Raw genomic sequence first — 7,538 nt, forward strand, 5'->3', positions numbered from 1 at the left:
TTTTATATTCATGACTGAGTTTTTCATTGATGTCAACATAGCATGTTTGATGTCTTTTGTGGTATTCAATAGAAGAACAATGAAAGATCAAGTTGGTATGGATGGATAGTAGAGCATGATAACCACTCGAGATTATGGGAGGTACTTTTGAATTCCTGGAATATGTAGTTAACATTAGAAGTAGAAAAGATAAGTCTAGAAGAAGTTATGTAAGTTTTGGTGATTTTTTTTCTAAGATAGAGTTTACAAAAGCATGTTCTGATAAACTTGTTATATCTCATAGAAAATTTGATATCTTGAGGGTCAAGGTTGAGGAAATGGAGAATACATGTTAAGGATGACATGGCTAAGCTTTTTGGTCATAATATTATGTGTACTAAAATTTATTCAAGTTATAAGGTGGAAGATTAAGGTTATCGCTAAATGTAACGTGTTCTTAATGTGGTCCTATAATAATTAATTGAGAAGGTCTAGTAGCTGACTTAGGAAATTTTTTTATGGACTTAGTATAAAGGAAGGGTATTTTCCTTTATCATGGTATGGATTTTGAATTATTGGAATAAAATAGTAAAGTGTGGAATGTGAAGTTGAGTAGAGTAGTAAAAAAGTAAACAAAACTTTATTGTTGAGGTTTTGTTGAGTGATCTGATGTTTAATATTTGGATCTAAGGTTCATGACCTAGTCTGCAAGGTCTAATAGTGATTAGTCTAGTTGATAGGACAAAGGAAAGGATAGAGGAAAGAAGAAAATTACAGTAAATTACTTGTTTGACTAGTGAGCTCTTCTTGTAGTTGAAATTGCATGTTTGAGCAGTGGGCTCTTCTTGCATACATTACACCACAACTCCTAATAGGGTTGGAATCTCCTAACGGTGATTCAAAGTCTCCTAATAGGGACTCATTGTACTAAAATTTGTAATAGACTCCTAATAGGGTCCATCCTCTAACAAGGAATATTTATATTAGTACATCATCTTGTGGGCATCATTCTCACCAGGGTTTTCCCTCTGATCAAGGGTTTCCTTAGTCAACATATCTAGTGTAATTGTCTATGTGCATCTTTATATTGTTTTTGTTTACTCTGGTTGAATGGTTAAGTTTTTTTAAAGAAGATAGATATTTTAATTGTTGGATAATTGATTCACACCCCCCCCCCCCATCTCTCTTAGTTATCTTGGTGGACTATTATTTCTAATAATTGATATCAGAGCATCAAGTCCTTGAAGATAAAGTTTGACAACTTTGGGAGATCCATGGAAAACATGTTTAGGAAAGATAGTTCAAAGTTTGATGGAACAAACTATGATAGCTAGAAGGAAAAGATGAAGACACATTTGTTGTGTATGGGTCCGGGATATTGGATCTTGAAAAAATAAGTGAAGGAAATCATTGAAGAAAAATATTTGGAAACTTGCACTGAGGCAAAAAGAGATCTTTTCATGTGTGGCATGAGAGCTAGAGAAGCACTATTGAATGCACTTCCTAAAATAGAGTACAATTAGGTAAAATCACTTGCTACTTCACATTTGATTTGGAAATATTTGGAAAATAGTTTTAAAAGTGGTGAAAACTCTAAGAAGTTGAGGCTACAAAATTAGATTTGTGCATTTCAAGATGCTAAGATGATAGAAGATGAATCTATAAGAACATATATAGGCAAGATATCAAAAATTACTGCAGGTATTAAAGCTCAAGGAGGAACCAAAGATGATGATGAATTTATATGGAACATATTTAAGACTCTTACACAACCATTTAAGTTAGCAATTCAGATGATATAGTTGTTGATATCTTGTACTAAATATTTCACTAAGGAGACATTGCTTAGAAGACTTGAAGTATTTGAAAATGAACTTAGATAGTCTAGAAAATTGACCAAAATAAAGATAGCTTTCAGTGCCTTGAGTATTCAACCTAACTTATCAAGGAGCACAAGTACTAAAGAAAATTTTGTTAGAAGAAGAAAATTTGAAGAAGATAGAAAGATTGATGAAGTAGTTGCCCTTCTGGTAAGAAGAGAAAAAGGAGGTAAGAAGATCTTTAAATGTTGGACTTGTGATGAATATGGTCATTATGCATCTAAGTTTCCTAAAAGGGAGAAAAATTATAGTGGAAATCATAAGCCTAGAAAAGATAGAGATTGTTTGTATGAAAATGAAGATTATGATTCTAATGAACAAGCATTAAGTGCTAGTGATGATGAAATTGAATTTATGGCAATCAAAGAAGAAATTGTAGAGAAGGTAGCTTTGGTATCAAAAGTTGAGAAGAAATCTCATTGGATACTTGATAGTGGTTGTTCACATCATATGACTAGTGACATGAACAAATTTTTTGACTTCAAAAGTTAGGATGGAGGAATTTTCGGAGTTGGAAACAATGCAGCATGTTAAGTTAAAGGTGTTGGATCTATAACTCTTGATGGTAAAACTAATACTAAGGATGTATACTTTGTTGATGGTTTAAAGCACAATCTTTTGAGTGTTGAAAAACTAGTAGACAAAGGATATCAGTTGCAATTCATAGAAAATACATGCATGATTAGAGTTAAATATGGAAAGGTAATTGGAATAGGAACAAGATCTAGAGGTAATGTATTTCAGTTGAATCCTATTGAAATGACATGTTTGGTTGCAAAGGTAGATGATAGTTGGTTATGGCATAAGAGATTCTATCATATAAACTTTGATAGTATTATGAGGACTAGTAAAGTATTTTGTTGTTAGAGATTTTCCAAAGATTGTAAAGCCTACTAAAACAATTTGCAAGGAGTGTATTTTGGCAAAGCATAACAGAACTTCTTTTCCTAGCAAGAAGTTTTCCACTACAGAAAAGTTGGAGATTGTACACATAGATCTTAGCGGTCCTACAAAGACTAGAGGATTCTATGGTGAAAGGTATTTTATGATTCTAGTTGATGATTTTTCTAGAATGATGTGGGTTGCATTTCTTAAAGAGAAATCTGAGGCATTTGACAAGTTTAAGATCTTCAAGAATAGAGTTGAGAATGAATTTGGTATGAAGATTAAATGTTTAAGATCAGATAGAGAAGGAGAACTTACTTCAAATGAGTTTAACATGTTTTGTGAGGAAAATAGAATTAAAAGATTGCTATCAGCTCCAAGAACCCCTAAATAGAACGGTATTGTAGAAAGAAGGAACAAGACTATTATAGAAACTACAAGAGCTATGTTAGCAAATAATGATGTATCCAAGATATTTTAGAGAGAAGTTGTGAATATAGTAGTCTACACTATAAACAAAGTGCAAATCAAGGACACAAAAAAGACACCTTATGAACTGTGGTTTGGTCACTCAGCTATAGTTAAGTATTTCAGAATATTTGGAAGTAAGTGTTACATAAAGAGAGATGATGATATTGGTAATTTGATGCTAGAAGTGATCAAGGTATGTTTCTTGGTTATTCATTGACAAGCAAGGCTTACAGATGTTATTAATCAAAGAACTAAGACTATTATGGAAAGTGCAAATGTGAGAATTGATGAGAAGTTCATAATACAAGAAATAATAGTTGATTACAATTCAGATGATGATGTTGTTACTAAGCCAAGGAATGATGAGATATTTATTGACATAAATAATGATTTGCATAATGAAGGATAGCTAATTGAGGGACAAATCTTAGATTCTTCAATAGAACCAAGAGTTGAGATAGCAACTCCTACTTCAAGAAAGAACATGATAAAGAATCACCCATTCAAAAATATCATCAGAAGCAAAGACAAAGGTGTGATGACAAGGAGTAGAGTGAATGAAGAACTATGCTTGATATCTCAAGTTGAAGCTAAGAATATAAATGAAGCATGTAGATGATTACTAAAAACAAGCTATGAAAGAGGAATTGGATCAAATAAAAAAGAATGGAAGATGGGAATTGGTCCCTAGAGCAACAAACAAGAATGTGATAGGAACCAGATGGGTATTTAGGAACAAGATGAATGAGAAAGGAAAAGTTGTAAGAAACAAAGCAAGATTGGTATGTAAAGGCTACTCATAGCTAGAAGGAATAGATTATGAGGAGATTTATGCTCTAGGGGCTAGAATAGAAGCAATAAGGTTATTCTTAGCCTATGCAACATAGAAGAAATTCAAAGTATATCAAATGGTTGTCAAGTTATAATTTTTGAATGGAGAACTTGAAGAAGAGGTCTCTGTTGAGTAGCCTAAATGATATCCTTTGACAGATGACAAGGACATAGTATGCAAACTGAGGAAAGCATTGTATGAATTGAAGCAAGCACCTAGAACCTGCTATGCAAGGTTGGACAAGCATTTGACAAAGCTCAGATATAGAAAAGGTATGGCAGATAGTAATCTATATTAGAAAGAAACTAATGATGTTTTAATGATTTTGGTAATATTTTTTGATAACATTATATTTGGAGGAAATGATGAAGAAAGTGAGAAGTTTACAAAATAAATGAAGAAAGAATTTGAAATGAGTATGATAGGAGAGATGAAATATTTCCTAGGATTAGATATAGTACAAAATAAAGAAGGAACATTTTATTTCTTAGACTAAGTACTTGAAGGATTTACTAAAAAGGTTTGGTTTGGAAACATGTAAACCTATTTGAACACCTATGGTAAGTAGACACAAGTTATCTATAAAGGATAAGACACCTACTGTTGAATAGAAGAAGTATAGATCTATGATTGGAGGGTTGCAATATCTAACTCACACAAGGCTGGATATAGCAAATGCAATTGGAATTGCTGCAAGATTCTAGGTTGATCCCAAAGAAACACATTTTGTAGTAGTGAAAAGGATATTTAGATATCTAAAAGGAACTTCAAAATTTGGATTATGGTATGATAGATCTAATGATTTTACTTTGAGTGCTTATATTGATGCAGATTGGGCAAGTAGTATGGATGATAGAAAGAGCACCAATGGAGGAGCTTTCTTTCTTGTAGGAAGATTGGTTTCTTGGTTAAGCAAGAAGTAGGATTGTACATCTCAAAATATGGTAGAAGCATAGTATGTTGTAGCAATAAATAATTGCAATCAAGTCATTTGGATGAAGTAGTTGCTGAAAGATATATGAATAGAAATTAGTGAACCTATTGTTATACATTGTGACAACACAAGCATAGTGAACATGTCAAAGAATCCAGTATTGCATTCAAAGACTAAGCACATTTCTACTAAGTATCATATGTTGAGAAAAAAAGTTGCAAAAAAGGAAATCAAATTGGAGTATGTGAGCACAAAAGAGTAGATTGCAAATATATTCACTAAGACTCTTCCCAAAGAGACCTTTGAGTATTTGTGAGGTATGCTTGGGGTTATGCCCTTTCCTACATCAGAGTAGAAGATGCAAGAATGCATCAGTCTAGGGTAAAAAACCAACATTGTTTGTCTAGACTGGATGTTGATGCTTCCTATATGGGGGAGTATCTATGATGGACAGAGTCATCTAGGACCCTTGTGGATATTGTTGTGAATAGTGTCTTTTGACACTCGAGCTTAATAAGTTTTAGTTGTTGTAGGGTTTGATGCAGAGATATTGGTTGTAGAAAATTTTGAAATTGATGTCAATGAGGGAGAAGTTTGGCATGAAAAAAATTATGCTAAATGGGAGAGAAGTATTATAGAAAAAAATTATGCTAAAAGTTTGACAGTATGCTGAGGAAGATGTTTGGCATAAGCATAGTATGTGGAATAATAGTTTAGTATTGAGCACATTGAGGTATATCAATGGGGGGGAAATTATGCTAAATGGGGGCGAAGTATTGCAAAAAAACATTATGCTAAAAGTTTGGTAGTATGTTAAGGAAGATGTTTTGCATAAGCACAATATGTAGAATAACAATTTACTATTGAGCACATTGAGGTATACGAATGGGGGAGTATGATTGATGTAGAGGATTTGAAGATGAATAGTATTTTGTTGGTATTCTTGGAACTAGATGTTTTTCATCTATGTTTCCATCAATGCCAAAGGGGGAGATTTTTGAAAGAATGGTTTGATGATGATATGTTACATTCATGACTAAGTTTGTCATTGATGTTGACATAGCATGTTTGATGTCTACTATGGTATTTGACAGAAGAATAGTGAAAGGTCAAGTTGGAACGGATGGCTAGTTGAGCATGATAATCACCTAAGGTTATGGGAGGTAATTCTAAGTGTCTGGCATTTGTAGTTAATGTTGAAAGCAGAAAAGATAAGTCTAGAAGAAGTTATGTAAGTTTTGGTGATGTCTATTCTGAGATAGAGTTTACAAAAGCATGTTCTAGTAAACTTATTATATCTCTTAGTAGAGTTCATATTTTGAGGATCGAGGTTGAGGACATGGAGAAGACATGTTGAGGATGACATGGTTAAGTTTTTTCATCATAATATTACATGTACAAAAAGTTATTCAAGTTTCAAGGCAAAAGATTAAGGTTATTGCTAAGTGTAATGTGTTCTTAATGTGATCCTATAATAATTAATTGAGAAGGTCTAACATATGACTCATGAAAATTTTTTATGGACTTATTATAAAGGAAGGGCATTTTCCTTTATCATGGTATGGATTTTGAGTTATTAGAATACAACAGTAAAGTGCAGAATGCAAAGTTGAGCAAAGTAGTGTAGAAGTGAAGGAAACTTTATTGCCAAGGTTTTGCTGAGTGATCTAAGGTTTGGTATTTGGATCCAAGGTTTGTGACCTGGTCTAAAAGGTCTACTAGTGATTTTTCTAGTTGATAGGATAGAGGAAAGGATAGAGGAAAGAAGAAAATAATAGTAAATTACTTGTTTGAGTAGTGAGCTCTTCTTGTAGTTGAAATTGCATATTTGAGCAGTAGGCTCTTCTTGCATACATTACACCACAACTCCTAATAGGGTTGGAATCTCCTAATAGGGACTCATTATACTAAATTTTGTAATAGACTCCTAACAGGGTCCATCCTCTAAAAAGGAATATTTATATTAGTACATCATCTTGTGGGCATCATTCCCACTAAGGTTTTCCCTCTGATCAAGGGTTTCACTAATCAACATATCTAGTGTAATTGTCTATGTGCATCTTTATATGGTTGTTGTTTACTTTTGTTGAATGGTTAAGTTTTTATAAAGAAGATAAATATTTTAATTCTTGGATAATTGATTCAACCACCCCCCCCACTACTTATCTTGGTGGTGTATTGTTTCTAATAATAATTTAGCCCCCACCCTATAGGGTTAGGTGGGACTATAGTTCCAAAATTCTAGCCATATTTTTGCTATAATGGGGTGGAGGGTAGGGCTACTTGGTACTATAGTGGGGGGGTGTTCATGGCCATAAATGACCATGGATTTTTGCAAGCCCCTTCCAAACTATCTAGTGAGTGCCCCCATCCTTTCTATCCAAACCATCTAAACTATCTACCTTTCCCTAGGAGGGTGGGGGGGCACAGATGAGGGATGCATGCATATAGTAGGATAATTCTTAAAGGTTGGTTAACTAAGATGGATAGTAGGGAAAAACTAGGATGGATAGTCCATGTATAGATGGATAGACCAAACTATAGACCCATGTCTATC

The sequence above is a fragment of the Cupressus sempervirens genome, chromosome 6 (genome assembly GCF_028749045.1).
Source record: "Cupressus sempervirens isolate cs-2001-9-10 chromosome 6, ASM2874904v1, whole genome shotgun sequence".
Taxonomy (NCBI): Eukaryota; Viridiplantae; Streptophyta; class Pinopsida; order Cupressales; family Cupressaceae; genus Cupressus; species Cupressus sempervirens.